Consider the following 23,861-nt stretch of genomic DNA (forward strand, 5'->3'; position numbering starts at 1 on the left):
TGCAAAAAAGAGAGGTGATCAAAGAAAAACTTGCTTTTACTCTTGCTTCAAATATTGTCGATTTTATAAAAGTATGAGCCTTTTCCATCTTCATGTCCTAGATCAAGTCCTCTCTAATTATGGGTGTTCATCTTCGTGTCCAAACGCTCTTCTAATAGTTTATTGATAGCAGGTAGCAAAAAGAAATAACCATAACTTTCTTACCTGGAATCGGAATATAGTGATCCAACCAGTCAAAATAATAAGCATATACGCTTTGAACAAGCCATCACGAGCCATTTTCATTAATCATGGCCACAACACTGATTTGCAATGCATCTTTGATACCTTTTTCATATCAACTCAAAACCTAGCGATCAAGTAGCCAAAATCATCAGAAAAACGTTTTGTGAATGATCGCGTTGCCAGATTGATTAAAAACCTGTCCCTTTGCCCTCACAATCATGCTAGAGGCTCTAGTACCATGTTGAGAAGAAGATAAAGGGGAGAGAGCTAGACACAAGAGTTTCTCCCAAGGAGGTGTTTCTATTCATAGATCATAGGCATATATATAGTTGATGACTAGGCTGTGTTACGGCAAGCTATATATAGCTCTAACAAATAGTTTTTGCGACAATGGTACTACATTGAAATTGAAACAAAAGAAATTACATCTGATAGTTTTTTAGATAATAGTATTACATAAACCAATGGTAAAAAGGTGCTACAAATGAGTTGTTCAATTCGCTTGCTACCAAGGTATTTCTAAGACTCAAGAGTAACCCAAAAATCTTGAACATGGTTGGAATCTTCTTGGTGTTAATTAAAACTACGTAGAAAAATATGTTAGTAAAGAAACATCAAATTTCGATCCTATTGCAATTTAAAAGACCTTGACACTTGCAAGAACCATGATTGATTATGCATAGCTCTTTTCTCATGCATAATAAAAGACACCTATTTGATGTTTTAGTGTTTTTAAGGATTTGGCATAGTGGAATCAAGTCCATGACACCATTTCCTTGAAAACTTATTTCAAGTGTCTATGATGGTACATCTATTACTTTTCTTGATTTCTTACATTCCCAACATCTGTTGTACCTTGGGTGTAACATGACTAAGAAATAAAGCTTGTATAAATATCTATTTAAATATTTCTCCTCCCCTTGTCCTTATTTTCATTTTTGTGTTTATGCAATTATTATTGAGTGTTTGGGTGAATTTTCTATTAATTTTAGGTAAGAGATAATTTGTTTTTAGATTCCATGAAAGGTGGACATGATCTTGAGGGCCCCAACAACTAAGGGAGGGTATATGTGGGAACCATGCATTTGCTTCTGTCTTTCTTGGGTGCCACATGGACTTGGCCACTTGTAAATATCTTGGCTTCTTCGTGGAGAGCAGGAGGATTGTGAGAGAGAAAAGAGAAAGATAGTCCTATAAGATTGCATTGGAGGTGACTAGATTGTTGAGAAACCTCTCAAATTCAGCCCATGAGAATTACTTTTGTGTTTTGGGCTTTGTAACTCCTTGTATGAGTTTTGCCAAGGCGGCTTCTGAGGGGTGGCTGGGTGCCTTGCTTAGCCTGGTTGAGAACTCGAGCAGCTTAGTTTCTAATTGATATATTGGATTATTGAATGTCAAAAGCTATCAAATCTCTTAGAGGAAGGGACAACTAGGAAAGGAGAATAGGTGTTGGATCTTTCATGAGTATTTCATAGGACACGTGGCTCCTTCTTACCAATCATCTACTACCATGTTGTGATGTGCTAGATAGAGAGATTTTAAATTTGGGACAAGTTGACACTTTGCTTGGATTTTTCTTGGGATATATATTGCTACCTTTGCGTAACATTTGATCAAACACAATCTATTAAACCTTTTTAGCATTATCATTATGAGAACATCATGCAAAACATGACACGTGGCACTCTACCCTTTACTCCATGGGCGTACAACCATTTTGAACATGGTAAAGAGCTTGACACGTGCCACTCCACACCTTTAATCCATGGGGACCTTTACTCCACAAGCATATAATGATTTTAAACATAGTGTAGAGCACGACACATGCCACTCTCTTTACTAAAGAGAAATACAAGAATACACACCTTTACTTCAGGGTCCCCTCAGGGTGTGCGCTAGTAAAAAACCCTAGATCGTGCATTCAAGGGGTACTTTAAAAACCCCTTAGCTAAAATTTTCCCCAAATAAAATCAACCCTCTTTACATATGAACTAACGGATTTTTTTCTAAAGTTGAATCGAAAAATCCCTCCTGTTATTCTAATCCTATTAAATTCTTTCTAAAAGTGCAATTAAAATACTCCTCCTTTTGAATGCACGTGGTACACTAAAATTTTATGAGGTGAACCCCTTGAGAGGGTGCCCCACCTACAAAGTAGCATTTAGATTATCATGGGAATAGTTTTCACTAGCCACTTGGAGGGATGGCAAATATGCAAAGCCAGCATCCCAAGTAGCACCCCAATGATGGCATTGGCCAGAATGTACTTTTAGCATTGCTTGAAAAATTTTTAAGTACTTTTTAAAGCAAGTTTTAGCTCTTTTAGAGCATGATCATGATTGGACAGAGACTAACACAAAGAAAATAAAATGATTGCAAAGAGACACTCATATTTTAAATAAAATACTAGAATATCATGTGTGCTCAAGGGCAGACTAGAAATCCATTAGCACCCCAATAGTGACATATTGTACTACAAAATTACAGTCCACTATAAAAAAAATTTACAATAGTCTAAGCAGATTCACCATTTGGCACAGTTAAAGACCGTATTAGATAATTTGGGAAAAACCCAATTCCCAGAATGGCAGTTTTGGAAGAAATTGTAGCTCCCCTCAATGAAAAAACAGGAGAAATATGTGAAAATAGACTAGATAGCCATTCATGAAGTGTGAAATATCAACTACATTCTCAAATAATAAATAGAATATCAGTGTCTAAACTACGTTATCATCAACAAAATAATAAACTTTGAAACCCATTCGAGTTAGATTCATCTCGTGAGCCATAGTGATGTTCAAAAACACCTTCATAATAGCGAGTCTCTGGAATTTCCATTGATATTGAGACTCGCTTTTGTTGTGAGCATTCTCATTTGAAAATCTCCAAAACAACGTTTAAAAAATGTAGAGTGTAATTAATAACCATGAGTATTGCAATGAAAACGCACAGGCTCTTTAACTTAGTAAGATATGTAGTTGATGGAAAATCAAGATATGTAGTTGAGGAGAATGAATGCAAGATATGTAGTTGATGGAAAATCAATGGGCAATGACAAGCATTTGATGTAATTTAGGTGGCAATGACAATCATTTATTGTGCACTTTCAATGTTTGGACTGACTAGCATTATTGTAAAACGATAACTTTACATGTCATGTTGATTACTCATTGCAAAGTAAAAAAGTACACTTTAGGATGAAAACATAACAAGTTGTTGATACACCATTGAAATCCCTGAAATAAATCATGATTCCAAAGAAACTCTCAATTTCTAGCCCCAAAGAGAATGGCACCGGAAAGAATGGCACGAGAGACACTCCTTCTAAATACATTATGAATGTAGTTATGAACATGTTTGCATATTATTCACACACAACAATTACGCACCAATTTACATAGTTGGCAAGAAAGTAGTAATTCCCATAAGTAATGATTGTATAAAGAAATACAATGTTGTTATTCAAAACTCATAGTCTGCAAATAGTTCCTCTCCTGCATGTATATCAACTATGGATTCAATACAAATGTGACCATATTCTGCAATAACTATGTTCATCATGGGGTCATACCAAGGTGGAACATCAAGGGAAAATACATAACAAACATTTGGCTTTACATTGGTATTTCTATTGCTGTTAATAAATCCTGCCACATTGCCATATTGAACATCACCAACAATATGCACCATATCCTTCATAGGGACAGTAGGGTCCTCTTGGATAGAGTACTTCTTTAGCCTTAGATGAACTCTACATAATTCCTTCCAGTCTCTGTAGGAATACTTGTCACCTCCATAATGGAGAATAGTAGTCCCTCTCTTGATGGAGCCATGCACAAACAAGCCCAAGACAACACCTGTAATGGTTGACTCATGCACCTCGAAAGCCACATTTTTTATCCAGAACACTTCGTTGATAGGGACAGGTAACTTTGGTGGTCCAAATGGATCTCGTTCTGGTATGTACCTACTCAAGCTTGATTTGAACGTATATCTATCTACATCACAAAAGACAAATTCAATTAGCTACAACAACAGTTATATATATTGAGATAAAATCAAAAAACACTTTGACATATGTACCTTCATGAAAAATACGCATTCTGTAGTCCGTTTATGTAGCCCTTAGCAATGTATTTCTTGATATAGCAACCTTTGTACCCTAGGTCTATAGCCAATTGAGAAACTTGCATAGCATTCATGCTAGAGAGTTGCGAAGCATTCCTTAAAAGTCTTATTTGGGATGCATTGAGTTTAGGCACCTGGCCATCACCACCATGGGTTGCCCTACCACCTATATCCCTCTCTCTTAGTTGATTTGCAAGAGGAAGATCTCTTGTTTTATATTCCATTCTTGACCATGCATGATTTTCCTCCCTCCATTCATCAATTACTTTTTGGACAAGGTTGAAATCCTTATGCCCCTCCATCACAGGTAATTGTCCATACCGATTTGTCTCAATCATGCTGCGCACATCTTTAGTCTCATCGAGTTGTAGTAAGTACGGCATGAACTCTCTCAGTAGAATATTATCATCCTTGTCTTGTACATCAAATGTTGAAGGAAATATGCAATTTGATGGAGGGCTAATGCAAGCCTTGTATGGGGAGTCATCAACAAGGATTGTCCTTCTAGCATCACATCCAAATGCCTTTGAGATTTTTGCTAAGGGTTTGAACATTGCCTCAACACCAACCTTGTCAGGCCTATTTATCCTCGTCTTACTGTAAGTGTAGCATCCTTGCTGAGACCATATAACAAAGAAAGGGAGGCTCTCATTTGCATAATTTTGCAGCTTTCCTACCATATCAAGTATGTTATGCTCCATCGCAGTTGACTAGATACCTACATTAAATCTTTGTAGCAAGATTTTAAGAAATTCTATGCACCCATGACGAACAACCATATAACTATTTTTGCCATGCATAATAGACGGATGTATTGGAGACTTTAATAGGCAGCGACTTAATAATAGGCCATTCAAGTCTAATATGATTGTTAATCGTGGCATATCCAAAGAAATTGTATGTGGATATAGATCCAAATTCTCCTTGAAGTTGATGGCTTCTGACTCATCCAAATTGTCAGGTGCTATGATTTCATACATGTTTGCAACAACAATAAGATTATCTAGTTTTGTCCCCAATGTTGAGACAGTACGTTCATCCATGTTCTCTTCTAAAAGTATAGGATTCATGATATTCCTTGCAATTTTCTCCATTTTTGGGGTTATGTTTTCTTCTATACCTCCTGTATCCATCGCGTAATTGATAGTCCCCATTTTGGGTGGTATGTTGTCCTCTACATTTGATGTCTCCACATCCTTCCATGCATCATTGGTCCCTGTGGAAGTTGAGGAATATAGAAATATTTTGATTCTTTAGAGTGTATTCAACAATGTCGAAGCACAAAAGCATATGAAACTAATAAATAACAATAAAGTATGAACATTATCCATCGTCGTTCACTGATTCCATTGTATTTTTGGGGAATGGCAAAAGTGCCAATCTCTCTAAAGGTCAATTGAGAATGCAAATAGTGCAACCTTTCTCTCTGAACTCATAGAGAGAATGGCAATAGTGCCATTCTTCTCTTGGGGTGGTGCTAGTGCCATTTTACATATAAGGTTATGGAGAATGCCACTAGTGCCTTTCTCTATACCCTCATTGGGAGGAGAGAATACTAGAGAATACTACTAGTGCCTCCCCCCATGTCCCAAAAGAAATGTACAATGCATGATCTGAAAGCATAGATACTGTATTACTTTGGTCCAATAGATTTGTAGAAAGCACCCAAATCAAAACTTTGGTAGCATAGTTAATACTATACAATTTTTAATCTTTGCAATGCTTTCAACTAACATAGATTCAAGAAAGGAACATAACAGTATTACCATTTCTACATAACCACAAAGAGAGAATGGCACTAGTGCCATTCTCCATATGAGGTCACATAAAATGTTAATAGTACCTCTTACGTATAACCCGACATAGGGAGAATGACACTAGTACCATTCCCCATGTCATTATGTCACACAATTTTATCATACCTAATGTTTAATATCTTTAATATAATGAGAGTATGTGCAATCGAGAAAATCCATAAAAGTCATATTATTTTGAAACTGAATACACAAGGCATAAATGAGTAGCGCTCCAAATCTTCCAATGTAATCTTTGGGATAGCTTCAAGATCTACTTCAGTTAAAGGTTGCAAGTCTTCAATGTGATGCTCACCCTCTTTAATTCCTTCATCGATAGGTGAATCAGCTCTATGTGTCTCAAGAGGCCTCTCAATGCTAGACCAAATCTTAATATGGGGATTATTTGATGCATGTGCCACACACATAGCCTCGACCTCTGTCACCTGTTGGGATGTATTCACACTGAGATCACTTTTCTTTTGCTTGACAATGCTTGTAATGCCACACATCCATTAGTAAAGATGTCAACAACAACTTCATGTTCCCTACTACAATAGCACCTGATGTACTCCTTGATGATGCCATGCTTCACAACCGCCTCTTTTTCATACTCATCGCCCTCATCTGAATAAAGAATATTGTCCTCAATTATTGTGTATGGCCTTGTGTTTTCTAACATGTGCTCAAATCCATCAAACCCATCATGTGAGCTGACAAATGACAAAAAACAGAAGGTCTCAAACAAACCCTTTTGTGCACTATCCGATTCATTGATAACACCCATAAACCTTCTATGCCAAAATCGAGCCTCTATCATTGCTTCCTTGAAATTTACCATCTCTATCATTGTCATAAATGATAGCAATACATACTGTGATGGAGTGGCAACGGTCTCCATCAAGCCATAGAGCAACTTCTTGTAGGCATCCTTATCCCAACACATGCCTTTGGTAGATCCCTCTGAGGTGTCAAGCACACACAAGCTGATTGGAAGTTGTCCCTTGGAGTGACGTGTTAGAAAGCTCTCCCCCTCCATCTCCATGTTCACTTGAATAATTATCCAAGGAAAACAAGACTGCGATGTAGACTTGTTACCCTCTATTGAACTAATCACCCAATCAACATAGATTGATGCGGCTTTTGGGAAATTAGGTGTGGACTTGCCAACTTGCAGCTTCTCTTTGACCCATGACTCACATGAACCCTTGAAGCTCTGATAAACAATTGAATCAATTTTGAAGTAAGTTGCAAGGGTATCCCATGTTTGATGTTGGGGCGAAGGGTGACGTGAGTTGAACTCCTTGATGAGCGCTTCTTTCAGGGCTCTATCATGCTTAATCTCCATTGCCCGTTGAGACATTTCAATGGAGTCCTTGTCTTTGCTTGACTTGACCAAGACTATTTATTTAGACTCAATCTCTGCTTGAAGTGCACGTACATCTTCGTCTTACAATCCTAGCAGACACCTCATATATGTTATTGTGGGATTTCGACCCTCAAGATCACCCTGCTTCACCAATGTCAAAATCCTAATCCATTGTTTGTAGATGTCATCATCATATGTGACCATGTGTGTGTCCTTGGTAGCAAAGTTTGCGCCCATCAATACGCTTGCAACTCCTACAAAATTATATATAAAAAAATCAAAATCATCTTAGACATTCTTCTAATCCAAATCATGTAATAGAGAAAATAATGACACTAGTGCGATTCTCCCATTACCATGTCAAAAGCATGACTTGGTAACTAGAAGAATGGCACTAGTGCCATTCTCACATCAAGGAATTGACACTACTATCATTTCTTTTACAAAGCCATAAACATTCTTGAAATAAAAAATGCATACAAAACAAAGTTTATTACTCACATCCCAACTTTGTCGATCTTTATGCCCTTTGACAAGGCCTTGGGCTGGTTTCTTTGGTCGTCCGAATGCAATCCACCGTGCCCTTAGGTGTTGTAAGATATCGATATATGGTTGATTTTTGAAAACAGTCTGTGCCTCCATGTTGGCCATTGATGATATCTTACAACTTGCTTCAACTGGTGCATTGACAACATTTCTCGCCTTCCTCCGTGTATAGAAACCTTTTCATTGATTGAAGGCTTCTCCATGTGCTTTAGTTATAAATATCCTTGCAGCATAAATCGAATGCTGCCCTGCGAGAATCCAATAATTATACTCCTTTAACTTTTCCACCTTTATCTCTTCCTTGCACATCGGAGTATTTGTGCCTATGTGGTAAGGCATAAGATATGCACATGTTGCAGGTGGTCGTGCATTCATTGCAAAACTCTTGACCAAGTCACTGACATAGCTAAGGGTCAATGTCTTGTACACATATTGGCTTGGTGCTCTAAAGCAATTCATCACTGGGATCAACACCTCAAACTCCAAACCAAATGGGAAGTACTCTACGTACTCCATCAAGCCTATCATACTTGTGTCCTTCCTTTCCAATTTCTTTTGTAGTGCCTTAAAGTCAACATCTGGCTGGATTTTCTTATACAGGATGATAGTTGCTTCAGATGATTTCTCACCATGTCCTGTTATATGTGTCTCACCACTCCCCGTTGCATCACCTCCACTGACTATTCTCGTACCTCCCTGTTTTCCTCCTAAAGTTGTCTCTTTGTCTTTAGCCTCCAGTTTATCCCCAATGCTTGTTTTTCCATCTGACCTTATTTCCTTCTCACCTGTTGTTTCCTCCTCACCGGTCTCTCTAGCCTTCTCTTTCAATGTGTTCTGAGACACTTGAGAGCTTGATCCCTCAACATCACTTTTCTTGGTTCTTTTCGAAACTTTTCTACTCTTTTTTATATCTTGCTTTATCCCTTTTGTTACCAAATCAAAGCTTTCTAATATCTGTTGATTGGTATAATTTTATGGCTCATTAATCCAACCCCTAGATATCATCGTGTCCTCCCCAGTAGCATTCATCCTCGCATGATCAAAACAAGCAGGATCCAATTGATACACATTGCCTCCCAATGTATGAATTTTGAGACAAGGAACGTTGTCTTTCTCGGTATCCTCCATCTCTTTAACTTGTCCAACATCTTCAAAAGTTGTTCCTTGGATGTTCACAAAACAATGCACTTTATGGAGTTTTTGGAGTTCGTTATTGTATATATCCAAAAACCATCCTCTTCCAGAACTAACTCCATCATAAACTGACACCTCTCGAACCTTTCTCTTTCCCTTGCTAGACATTCTTGCAATGTTCTGTTAACAAAAGAACCAAGGACACAATGAAATGTATAATAGAAAATCATAACTGTAGTAGGAAATATTACAACCACAATGCAACTTCTATTAACAAAATAGCCAAGGCGAAGCAACTTATATATGCATTATGAAAAACTACACCAACACAGTAAGCAAATAAACACAATATCAAAGTTAAGATGGTTATAATAAAGAATGGTATTCATGCCATTCTCCAACATAAAATGATGTTAGAAGAGTGTCACAAATGCCATTGAACACATGGATTGTGAGTTTGTTCAGAATGGCACAAGTGCCATCCTCCGTGAGAGTTCAAGGATAATGCCACTGGTGCCATCCTCCATGATGTTAAGGAGAATGGCAGAAGTTCGATTCATCGCATGGCACCACTACCATTCTCCACTGGTGGCATTCTACACAGAGATTGACACAATTCCATATGATGTCTACACACAGCGGAGACAGCGATCACTACATAGAAGAATGCACATTTGAGTTTAGGATTCCTTATGCATGTTTTCAGGTCATGGTATGAGATTGGCACCACTGCCATTCTCCACAAGTGGCATTCTCCACATAGATTGACACAATTCCATATGATCTCTACATAGCGGAGACAGTGAACACTACATAGAAGAATGCACATGTGAGTTTAGCATTCCTTGTGCATGTTTTCAGGTCATGGTATGAGATTGGCACCACTGCCATTCTCCACTGGTGGCATTCTCCACAGAGATTGACACAAATCCATATGATCTCTGCACATGTGAGTTTAGGCTTCTCAATGCCATTTCTTAGGGCCTAATAAGAGATTGGCACCACTGCCATTCTCCACTTGTACAGATGTTTAACCTACTATTCTAAGAGGGGTATTCTAGTGATCATAGGAGAGTGGTGTCCTATTCCATTCCACATGTGAGTTTGATGATCTCAGTGTCATTATGTAGTTGCCAGCATGAGATTGGCATCACTGCCATTCTCCGCTAGTGGTAGTGCCAATGCACCTGTGAGTTTAGGATTCCTTGTGCATGTTTTCAGGTCATGGTATGAGATTGGCACCACAGCGATTCTCCACTGATGGCATTCTCCACAGAGATTGACACAAATCCATATGATCTCTACACAGCGGAGACACTGATCACTACATAGAAGAATGCACATGTGAGTTTAGGCTTCTTAATGCCATTTATTAGGGCCTAATAAGAGATTGGCACCACTGCCATTCTCCACTTGTAAAAATGTTTACCCTACTATTCTAGGAGGGGTATTCCAGTGATCATGGGAGAGTGGTGTCCTATTCCATTCCACATGTGAGTTTGATGATCTAAGAGATTGACACAATTCCATATGATCTCTACACAGCGGAGACAGTGATCACGACATAGAAGAATGCACATGTGAGTTTGGGATTCCTTGTGCATGTTTTTAGGTCATGGTATAAGATTGGCACCACTGCCATTCTCCACTGGTGGCATTCTCTATAGAGATTGACACAATTCCATATGATCTCTGCACATGTGAGTTTAGGCTTCTCAATGCCATTTCTTAGGGCCTAATAAGAGATTGGCACCATTGCCATTCTCCACTTGTACAAATGTTTACCCTACTATTCTAGGAGGGGTATTCCAGTGATCATAGGAGGGTGGTGTCCTATTCCATTCCACATGTGAGTTTGATGATCTCAATGTCATTATGTAGTTGCAAGCATGAGATTGGCACCACTGCCATTCTCTGCTAGTGGTAGTCTAGACAAACTGAACCTATAGATTGACATTCCACTAATTTCATTGGGTGCAATAGGATAATGGCAAAAGTGCCACTGCACATGTGAGTTTTGGATTCCTTGTGCATTTTTTCAGGTCATGGTATGAGATTAGCACCACTACCATTCTCCACTGGTGGCATTCTCCACAGAGATTGACACAATTCCATATGATCTCTACACAGCGGAGACAGTGATGACTACATAGAAGAATGCACATGTGAGTTTAGGCTTCTCAATGCCATTTCTTAGGGCCTAATAAGAGATTGGCACCACTGCCATTCTCCACTTGTACAAATGTTTACCCTACTATTGTAGGAGGGGTATTCCAGTGATCATATGAGAGTGGTGTCCTATTCCATTCCACATGTGAGTTTGATGATCTCAGAGATTGACACAATTCCATATGATTTCTACACTGTTGAGAGTTGTGGTGCCATGAGCACTTGTAGAGCAAAGGTATGAGCAAAGGGCAAGCTGCCACATGGCATGGAGGAGATATCCCACATGTGAGCAAGCAAATGGATGTAAGTACCCTCACCTATAAAAGGGAGGTTCATTTGAAGTAATATCAATCAAGCACTTTGCACTATCTCAAGATTCTTTTTATGAGTCCAAGTTAATCTATCTTGGAACCTAATTGACTTGAGATACATGTCATGAGCACTCTCTTCATCATGTTTCCACACAGGTTTCATCCACCTTAGAGCGCTCCATAGATCCTGAGGTACACATGTTTTGTCATGGTATCAGAGCATAGGTTTAGCTCTCCTAGTTTAGCTCATTAGTAGTTCACTAGGATTGCTTCCATTCCTAGATTAGTTGTAGGCATGTCTTAGGAGCTCATGTTTTTCTCCTAGGTTAGTTTTAGTTTTAGATTGAAAACAAATTTCCGTCCGTAGAGAGAGAAAAGTTCCATCCATGGTTTCCTTCCATTGCATTTGAGAAACCCGTTCATTGCATTTCTTATGTGAGAGATATAGCTTCATTATGAGAGAAAGAGACTAGTCTATACCGTCTATTCTCTACGATAAAGCCTAGTATCCTATATCGACCTCTCAACAGAGCTCAAAGCAAGGCGCAAGAGCCTCTTGGGACTCAGAGGAGCATTGCATGGGCTTGTGCAAGCCGAGATAGAGAAGTTCTTCATCAACAGCAGACGGGCTCACAACAGCTAGTAGCAGCTCCAATGAGCCGCCATCAAGCAACGAAATCAGTTCATCTCCAACGACTCTGAAGCAAGCCAACAGCGTCTTCTTCTCCAGCTACGCCATGAATGGCCATCCCTGTCGCCTGAGCATCTTTGTTTGCAGCAATAGCAAGCAAACATGAATTGCAGCGACCACAGAGGTACAAGACCTCCAACAAAGCTAAGCGCAACAGCAGCTTCAACAAGAAGCCCACGCTACCTAGTGACCTTCACGGACTGCTCACCAGCCAGCAGCCTCAACATCCCTGCGATAGAAGCGGCTCCATAGCCAACAGCAATACACAGTGCCATCTCAGCATGATGGACTAGCTATGCGCACAGCCACGGGTTGCAATACCGGTTGGAGAACGCTCCAGATCACTTACCTTTTCTGAATGACCAATGAAACCTCCAAAGCCTCACGAGCTTCAACAACCTTTACAAACTATGGGTACAACAATAGCCGACTGCAGCTTCTCCAAGAATCCGCCATGGCTCCAAGTCCACACGGCTCCTACAAGCAGACTTATGACCTCAGAGCGGCTGAGCGACAACCTATTCTCTCAAAGCACCTATGCCTACGATGACAGAACTTGAAAGAAAGAGCTCCTACGAAAGACTCTCTCTGCAGCACCCAACGACCGATCTGCAATAACCCAACCAGCAACTCTCCTCCAGCCAACCAAACTCTGTGACATACGGCGTTCGGTGAACTCGATGAACTGCCTTCCTGTTTCGTCTTCTGAAGCTCCTGATCGCCTTGGCATGCTGCATTCTCCTCAGTCAATTTCATTGCTTTGTTGATTACGTTCGTTGATTCCATGCCTTCTCTGTCGCAGATAAGCCTCAAAGTCTTCTCCAAGGTCTCTCCACATTTTGACACGTGGCAGATAAGTCTTTGACCTGGGTAACTCAAAGCAACCCTGGGTTAGTTGGTTTGGTCAGTGCTTTAGTCTATGCCACGTGGCAGATAAGGTTTGGTGTGGTTAAGTTGAACCTTGGTTAAACTGATGGTTAGGTTCAGCTGGACCATGGTAAAATTTGTGTAACCATGGGTAAACCTATTTGGGTTTAAAAATTACCACATGGCACAGTGCCTCCTAAGCACACAGCCCCTGCCAAGCACAATTTGGAATTCAGCATGTGAATCCCTCTGCCACATCATCAAGGCCCCCTCTCCTTCATAAAAACTTCGACAAGGCGTAACTTCCAATCCAGGAAGAATTTGCACACGCTCCAAAAAGGAAAAGTGATCGTCTTTTCGAGTTCTACGTGCCTGTTAAGTCAAAATCATTATATGCAATTAGACACTGCCAATATTGAAAGAAATCAATTGGTAAGACCTTTGCAACAAATGAAAAAGCAATGCATGAATGCAGAAAGCATGCCAAAAGCACAAGTGCATGAGATGACCATAGTAGAAAGCATGGCATCCACACATAAAGCATCAAGGCACATGGAAGAACAAAGCATCATGCAGGAAGCTACACAAGGAAGAAGTTTGTAGATTGAAGAATCAGCAATTCAACTACGTGGAGTCATCATCAAGCCATGAGCAGAATGACAGAAATAACATGTATTGAAAAGCAAAAACCTTGCCAACCTTGCCTATGTTTTGTAAATCAAACCTGACCACCTGAGAGTAGCTATGAAAGTACCCAGGGGAGGTATTGACATGTAAAAGCCACACTTGACCACCTTGAGTAGCAATGTATGCACTAAGTGGAGGTGATGGAATGTAACTCACATCTGACCACCTTGTAGTAGCCAAAGGATTATGGCACCAAGGGGAGGTGTTGAGAGTTGTGGTGCCATGAGCACTTGTAGAGCAAAGGTATGAGCAAAGGGCAAGCTGCCACATGGCATGGAGGAGATATCCCACATGTGAGCAAGCAAATGGATGTAAGTACCCTCACCTATAAAAGGGAGGTTCATTTGAAGTAATATCAATCAAGCACTTTGCACTATCTCAAGATCCTTTTTATGAGTCCAACTTAATCTATCTTGGAACCTAATTGACTTGAGATACATGTCATGAGCACTCTCTTCATCATGTTTCCACATAGGTTTCATCCACCTTAGAGCACTCCATAGATACTGAGGTACACATGTTTTGTCATACACAGCGGAGACAGTGATCACTACATAGAAGAATGCACATGTGAGTTTTGGATTCCTTGTGCATGTTTTCAGTTCATGGTATGAGATTAGCACCACTGCCATTCTCCACTGGTGGCATTCTCCACAGAGATTGACACAATTCCATATGATCTCTACACAGCGGAGACAATGATGACTACATAGAAGAATTCACATGTGAGTTTAGGCTTCTCAATGCCATTTCTTAGGGCCTAATAAGAGATTGGCACCACTGCCATTCTCCAGTTGTACAAATGTTTACCCTACTATTCTAGGAGGAGTATTCCAGTGATCATAGGAGAGTGGTATCCGATTCCATTCCACATGTGAGTCTGATGATCTCAGAGATTGACACAATTCCATATGGTCTCTACACAGCGGAGACAGTGATCACTACATAGAAGAATGCACATGTGAGTTCTGGATTCCTTGTGCATGTTTTCAGGTCATGGTATGAGATTAGCACCACTGCCATTCTCCACTGGTGGCATTCTCCATAGAGATTGACACAATTCCATATGATCTCTACATAGCGGAGACAATGATCACTACATAGAAGAATGCACATGTGAGTTTAGGCTTCTCAATGCCATTTCTTAGGGCCTAATAAGAGATTGGCACCACTGCCATTCTCCACTTGTACAAATGTTTACCCTACTATTCTAGGAGGGGTATTGCAGTGATCATAGGAGAGTGGTGTCCTATTCCAATCCACATGTGAGTCTGATGATCTCAGAGATTGACACCATTCCATATGATCTCTACACAGCGGAGACAGTGATCACTACATAGAAGAATGCACATGTGAGTTTTGGATTCCTTGTGCATGTTTTCAGGTCATGGTAAGAGATTAGCACCACTGGCATTCTCCACAGAGATTGACACAATTCCATATGATCGCTACACAGTGGAGACAGTGATTACTACATAGAAGAATGCACATGTGAGTTTCGGCTTCTCAATGCCATTTCTTAGGGCCTAATAAGAGATTGGCACCACTGCCATTCTCCACTTGTACAAATGTTTACTCTACTATTCTAGGAGGGGTATTCCAGTGATCATAGGAGAGTGGTGTCCGATTCCAATCCACATGTGAGTCTGATGATCTCAGAGATTGACACAATTCCATATGATCTCTACATAGCAGAGACAGTGATCACTACATAGAAGAATGCACATGTGAGTTTAGGATTCCTTGTGCATGTTTTCAGGTCATGGTATGAGATTTGCACCACTGCCATTGTCCACTGGTGGAATTCTCCACAGAGATTGACACAATTCCATATGATCTCTACACACCGGAGACAGTGATCACTACATAGAAGAATGCACATGTGAGTTTAAGATTCCTTGTGCATGTTTTCAGGTCATGGTATGAGATTAGCACCACTGCCATTCTCCACTGGTGGCATTATCCACAGAGATTGACACAATTCCATATGATCTCTACACAACGGAGACAGTGATCACTACATAGAAGAATGCACATGTGAGTTTAGGCTTCTCAATGCCATTTCTTAGGGCCTAATAAGAGATTGGCACCACTGCCATTCTCCACTTGTACAAATGTTTACCCTACTATTCTAGGAGGGGTATTCCAGTGATCATAGGAGAGTGGTGTCCGATTCCAATCCACATGTGAGTCTGATGATCTCAGTGTCATTATGTAGGTGCAACCATGAGTTTGGCATCACTGCCATTCTCCACTAGTGGTTGTCTAGACAAACTAAACCTATGTATTGACATTCCACTACATAGAGGAATTCACATCACCACTAGTGGAGAATGGCAGTAGGATAATGGCAAAAGTGCCAATGCACATGTGAGATTGGCACCACTGCCATTCTCCACTAGTGGCATTCTCCATAGAGATTGACACAATTCCATGTGATCTCTGCACATGTGAGTTTAGGCTTCTCAATGCCATTTCTTAGGGCCTTATAAGAGATTGGCACCACTGCCATTCTCCACTTGTACAAATGTTTACCCTACTATTCTAGGAGGGGTATTCCAGTGATCATAGGAGAGTGGTGTCCGATTCCAATCCACATGTGAGTCTGATGATCTCAGTGTCATTATGTAGGTGCAACCATGAGTTCGGCATCACTGCCATTCTCGACTAGTGGTTGTCTAGACAAACTAAACCTATAGATTGACATTCCACTACATAGAAGAATGCACATTACCACTAGCGGAGAATGGCAGTAGGATAATGGCAAAAGTGCCAATGCACATGTGAGATTGGCACCACTGCCATTCTCCACTGGTGGCATTCTCCACAGAGATTGACACAATTGCATGTGATCTCTGCACATGTGAGTTTAAGCTTCTCAATGCCATTTCTTAGGGCCTTATAAGAGATTCGCACCACTGCCATTCTCCACTTGTACAAATGTTTACCCTACTATTCTAGGAGGGGTATTCCAGTGATCATAGGAGAGTGGTGTCCCATTCCATTCCACATGTGAGTTTGATGATCTTCAAGATTGACACAATTCCATATGATCTCTACACAACGGAGACAGTGATCACTACATAGAAGAATGAACATGTGAGTTTAGGATTCCTTGTGCATGTTTTCAGGTCATGGTATGAGATTAGCACCACTGCCATTCTCCATTGGTGGCATTCTCCACAGAGATTGACACAATTCCATATGATCTCTACATAGCAGACACAGTGATCACTACATAGAAGAATGCACATGTGAGTTTAGGCTTCTCAATGCCATTTCTTAGGGCCTAATAAGAGATTGGCACCACTGCCATTCTCCACTTGTACAAATGTTTACCCTACTATTCTAGGAGGGGTATTCATATGATCATAGGATAGTGGTGTCCGATTACAATCCACATGTGAGTCTGATGATCTCACTGTCATTATGTAGGTGCAACCATGAGTTTGGAATCACTGCCATTCTCCACTAGTGGTTATCTAGACAAACTAAACCTATAGATTGACATTCCACTACATAGAAGAATGCAGATTACCACTAGCAGAGATTGGCACTAGGATAATGGCAAAAGTGCCAATGCACATGTGAGATTGGCATCATTGCCATTCTCCACTGCTGCCGTTCTCCATAGAGATTGACACAATTCCATGTGATCTCTACACATGTGAGTTTAGGCTTCTCAATGCCATTTCGTAGGGCCTAATAAGAGATTAGCACCACTGACTTTCTCCACTGGTAGCATTCTCCACAGAGATTGACACAATTCCATATGATCTCTGCACATGTGAGTTTAGGCTTCTCAATGCCATTTCTTAGGGCCTAATGAGAGATTGGCACCACTGCCATTCTCCATTTGTACAAACGTTTACCCTATTATTCTAGGAGGGGTATTCGAGTGATCATAGGAGAGTGGTGTCCTATTCCATTCCACATGTGAGTTTGATGATCTCAGTGTCATAGTGTAGTTGCAAGCATGAGATTGGCATCACTGCCATTCTCCGCTAGTGGTAATCTAGACAAACTGAACCTATAGATTGACATTCCACTACATAGAAGAATGCACATTACCACTAGCGAAGAATGGCAGTAGGATAATGCCAAAAGTGCCAATGCACATGTGAGTTAAAGATTCCTTGTGCATGTTTTCAGGTCATGGTATGAGATTGGCACCACTGCTGGCATTCTCCACAAAGATTGACACAAATCCATATGATCTCTACACAGCAGAGATAGTGATCACTACATAGAAGAATGCACATTACCACTAGCAGAGACTGGCAGTAGGATAATGGCAAAAGTGCCAATGCACATGTGAGTTTAGTATTCCTTGTGCATGTTTTCAGGTAATAGTATGAGATTGGCACCACTACCATTCTTCACTGGTGGCATTCTCCATAGAGATTGGCACAATTCCATATGATCTCTGCACATGTGAGTTTAGGTTTCTCAATGAAATTTTTTAGGGCCTAATAAGAGATTGGCACCACTGCCATTCTTCACTTGTGCAAATGTTTACCCTACTATTCTAGGAGGGGTATTCCAGTGATCATAGGAGAGAGGTGTCCGATTCCAATCCACATGTGAGTTTGATGATCTCAGAGATTGACACAATTCCATATGATCTCTACACAGCGGAGATAGTGATCACTACATAAAAGAATGCACATGTGAGTTTAGGATTCCTTGTGCACCACTACCATTCTCCATTGGTGGCATTCTATAATGAAAAAACTGCCTATCCACATGTGAGTTTATGATTCCTTGTGCATGTTTTCAGGTCATGGTATGAGATTGGCACCACTGCCATTCTCCACTGGTGGCATTCTCCATAGAGATTGACACAATTCCATGTGATCTTTGCACATGTGAGTTTAGGCTTCTCAATGCCATTTCTTAGGGCCTAATTAGAAATTGGCACCACTTCCATTATCCACTTGTACAAATGTTTACCCTACCATTCTAGGAGGGGTATTCGAGTGATCATAGGAGAGTGGTGTCCTATTCCATTCCACATGTGAGTTTGATGATCTCAAAGTCATAGTGTAGTTGCAAGCATGAGATTGGCATCACTTCCATTCTCCACTAGTGGTAATCTAGACAAACTGAACCTATAGATTGACATTCCACTACATAGAAGAATGCACATCACCACTAGCAGAGAATGGCAGTAGGATAATGGCAAAAGTGCCAATGCACATGTGAGTTTAGGATTCCTTGTGCATGTTTTCAGGTCATGGTATGAGATTGGCACCACTGCCATTCTCCACTGGTGGCATTCTCCACAGAGATTGACACAAATCCATATGATCTCTACACAGCAGAGAGACTAATCACTACATAGAAGAATGCACATTACCACTAGCAAAGAATTGCAGTAGGATAATGGCAAAAGTGCCAATGCACATGTGAGTTTCGGATTCCTTGTGCATGTTTTCAGGTCATGGTATGAGATTGGCACCACTACCATTCTCCACTGGTGGCATTCTCCACAGAGATTGGCACAATTCCATATGATCTCTGCACATGTGAGTTTAGGCTTCTCAATGCCATTTCTTAGGGCCTAATAAGAGATTGGCACCACTGCCATTCTCCACTTGTACAAATGTTTACCTTACTATTCTAGGAGGGGTATTACAGTGATCATATGAGAGTGGTGTCCGATTCCAATCCACATGTGAGTTTGATGATCTCAGAGATTGACACAATTCCATATGATCTCTACACAGCGGAGACAGTGATCACTACATAAAAGAATGCACATGTGAGTTTAGGATTCCTTGTGCACCACTGCCATTCTCCACTGGTGGCATTCTATAATGGCAAAACTGCCAATCCACATGTGAGTTTATGATTCCTTGTGCATGTTTTCAGGTCATGGTATGAGATTGGCACCACTACCATTCTCCACTGTTGGCATTCTCCACAGAGATTGACACAATTCCATATGATCTCTCCACGTGTGAGTTTAGGCTTCTCAATGCCATTTCTTAGGGCCTAATAAGAGATTGGCACCACTTGTACAAATGTTTACTCCACTGGTGGCATTCTCCACAGAGATTGACACAATTCCATATGATCTCTGCACAGCGGAGACAATGATCACTACATAGAAGAATGCACATGTGAGTTTAGGCTTCTCCATGCCATTTCTTAGGGCCTAATAAGAGATTGGCACCACTGCCATTCTCCACTTATACAAATGTTCACCATACTATTCTAGGAGGGGTATTCTAGTGATCATAGGAGAGTGGTGATGAACTCAGAGATTGACACAATTGCATATGATCTCCACAAAGTGGAGACAGTGATCTCTACATAGAAGAATGCACATGTGAGTTTAGGATTCCTTATGCATGTTTGCAGGTCATGGTATGAGATTGGCACCACTACCATTCTCCACTGGATGCATTCTCCACACAGATTCACATTATTCCATATGATCTTTGCATAGCGGAGACAGTGATCACTACATAGAAGAATGCACATGTGAGTTTAGGCTTCTCAATGACAAATGTTTACCCTACTATTCTAGGAGGGGTATTCCTGTGATCATAGGAGAGTGGTGTCCGATTCCTTTCCACATGTGAGTTTGATGATCTCAGTGTCATTATGAAGGTTCCAGCATGGGTTTGGCAACACTGGCATTCTCCACTAGTGGTAGTCTAGACAAACTAAACCTATAGATTGACATTCCATTTCCTAATAAGAGATTGACACAATTGCATATGATCTATACACTGCGGAGACAGTGATCACTACATAGAAGAATGCACATGTGAGTTTAGGCTTCTCAATGCCATTTCTTAGGGCCTAATAAGAGATTGGCACCACTGCCATTCTCCGCTAGTGGTAATCTAGACAAACTAAACCTATAGATTGACATTCCAGTAATTTTATTGGCTGCAGTAGGATAATGGCAAAAGTGCCAATGCACATGTGAGTTTAGGATTCCTTGTGCATGTTATCAGGTCATGGTATGAGATTGGCACCACTGCCATTCTCCACTGGTGGCATTCTCCACAGAGATTGACACAATTCCATATGATCTCTGCACAGCGGAGACAGTGATCACTACATATAAGAATGCACATGTGAGTTTAGGCTTCTCAATGCCATTTCTTAGGCCCTAATAAGAGATTGGCACCATACCATTCTCCACTAATAAGAGATTGACATTCCACTAATTTTATTGGCATCACTGCCATTATCCACTAGTGGTAGTCTAGACAAACTAAACCTATACATTGAAATTCCAGGGCCTAATAAGAGATTGACACAATTCCATATGATCTATACAGTGATCACTACATAGAAGAATGCACATGTGAGTTTAGGCTTCTCAATGCCGTTTCTTAGGGCCTAATAAGACATTGGCACCACTGCCATTCTCCGTTAGTGGTAATCTAGACAAACTAAACCTATAGATTGACATTCCACTAATTTTATTGGCTGCAGTAGGATAATGGTGAAAGTGCCAATGCACATGTGAGTTTAGGATTCCTTATGCATGTTTTTAGGTCATGGTATGAGATTGGCACCACTGCCATTCTCCACTGGTGGAATTCTCCACAGATTGACACAATTCCATATGATCTCTGCACATGTGAGTTTAGACTTCTCCACAGAGATTGACACAATTCCATATGATCTCTACATAGCAGAGACAGTGATCACTACATAGAAGAATGCACATGTGAGTTTAGGATTCCTTGTGCACCACTGCCATTCTCCACTGGTGGCATTCTATAATGGCAAAACTGCCAATCCACATGTGAGTTTATGATTCCTTGTGCATGTTTTCAGGTCATGGTATGAGATTGGCACCACTACCATTCTCCACTGTTGGCATTCTCCACAGAGATTGACACAATTCCATATGATCTCTCCACGTGTGAGTTTAGGCTTCTCAATGCCATTTCTTAGGGCCTAATAAGAGATTGGCACCACTTGTACAAATGTTTACTCCACTGTTGGCATTCTCCACAGAGATTGACACAATTCCATATGATCTCTGCACAGCGGAGACAATGATCACTACATAGAAGAATGCACATGTGAGTTTAGGCTTCTCCATGCCATTTCTTAGGGCCTAATAAGAGATTGGCACCACTGCCATTCTCCACTTATACAAATGTTCACCATACTATTCTAGGAGGGGTATTCCAGTGATCATAGGAGAGTGGTGATGAACTCAGAGATTGACACAATTGCATATGATCTCTACACAGTGGAGACAGTGATCTCTACATAGAAGAATGCACATGTCAGTTTAGGATTCCTTATGCATGTTTGCAGGTCATGGTATGAGATTGGCACCACTACCATTCTCCACTGGATGCATTCTCCACAGAGATTGACACAATTCCATATGATCTCTGCACAACGGAGACAGTGATCACTACATAGAAGAATGCACATGTGAGTTTAGGCTTCTCAATGACAAATGTTTACCCTACTATTCTAGGAGGGGTATTCCTGTGATCATAGGAGAGTGGTGTCCGATTCCTTTCCACATGTGAGTTTGATGATCTCAGTGTCATTATGTAGGTGCCAGCATGGGTTTGGCAACACTGGCATTCTCCACTAGTGGTAGTCTAGACAAACTAAACCTTTAGATTGACATTCCATGGCCTAATAAGAGATTGACACAATTGCATATGATCTATACACTGCGAAGACAGTGATCACTACATAGAAGAATGCACATGTGAGTTTAGGCTTCTCAATGCCATTTCTTAGGGCCTAATAAGAGATTGGCACCACTGTCATTCTCCGCTAGTGGTAATCTAGACAAACTAAACCTATAGATTGACATTCCACTAATTTTATTGGTTGCAGTAGGATAATGGCAAAAGTGCCAATGCACATGTGAGTTTAGGATTCCTTGTGCATGTTATCAGGTCATGGTATGAGATTGGCACCACTGCCATTCTCCACTGGTGGCATTCTCCACAGAGATTGACACAATTCCATATGATCTCTGCACAGCGAAGACAGTGATCACTACATATAAGAATGCACATGTGAGTTTAGGCTTCTCAATGCCATTTCTTAGGCCCTAATAAGAGATTGGCACCACTACCATTCTCCACTAATAAGAGATTGACATTCCACTAATTTTTTTGGCATCACTGCCATTATCCACTAGTGGTAGTCTAGACAAACTAAACCTATAGATTGACATTCCAGGGCCTAATAAGAGATTGACACAATTCCATATGATCTCTACAGTGATCACTACATAGAAGAATGCACATGTGAGTTTAGGCTTCTCAATGCCGTTTCTTAGGGCCTAATAAGACATTGGCACCATTGCCATTCTCCGCTAGTGGTAATCTAGACAAACTAAACCTATAGATTAACATTCCACTAATTTTATTGGCTGCAGTAGGATAATGGTAAAAGTGCCAATGCACATGTGAGTTTAGGATTCCTTGTGCATGTTTTTAGGTCATGGTATGAGATTGGCACCACTGCCATTCTCCACAGATTGACACAATTCCATATGATCTCTGCACATGTGAGTTTAGACGTCTCCACAGAGATTGACACAATTCCATATGATCTCTACATAACAGAGACAGTGATCACTACATAGAAGAATGCACATGTGAGTTTAGGATTCCTTGTGCACCACTGCCATTCTCCACTGGTGGCATTCTATTATGGCAAAACTGCCAATCCACATGTGACTTTAGGATTCCTTGTGCATGTTTTCAGGTCATGGTATGAGATTGGCACCACTGCCATTCTCCACTGGTGGCATTCTCCACAGAGATTGACACAAATCCATATGATCTCTGCACAGCGGAGACAGTGATCACTACATAGAAGAATGCACATGTGAGTTTAGGCTTCTCAATGCCATTTCTTAGGGCCTAATAAGAGATTGGCACCACTACCATTCTCCACTTGTACAAATGTTTACCCTACTATTC

This window comes from Dipteris shenzhenensis, chromosome 8, assembly GCF_047967505.1.
Source record: "Dipteris shenzhenensis isolate YYH24624 ecotype China chromosome 8, Dip_SZ_1.0, whole genome shotgun sequence".
NCBI classification, from domain to species: domain Eukaryota; kingdom Viridiplantae; phylum Streptophyta; class Polypodiopsida; order Gleicheniales; family Dipteridaceae; genus Dipteris; species Dipteris shenzhenensis.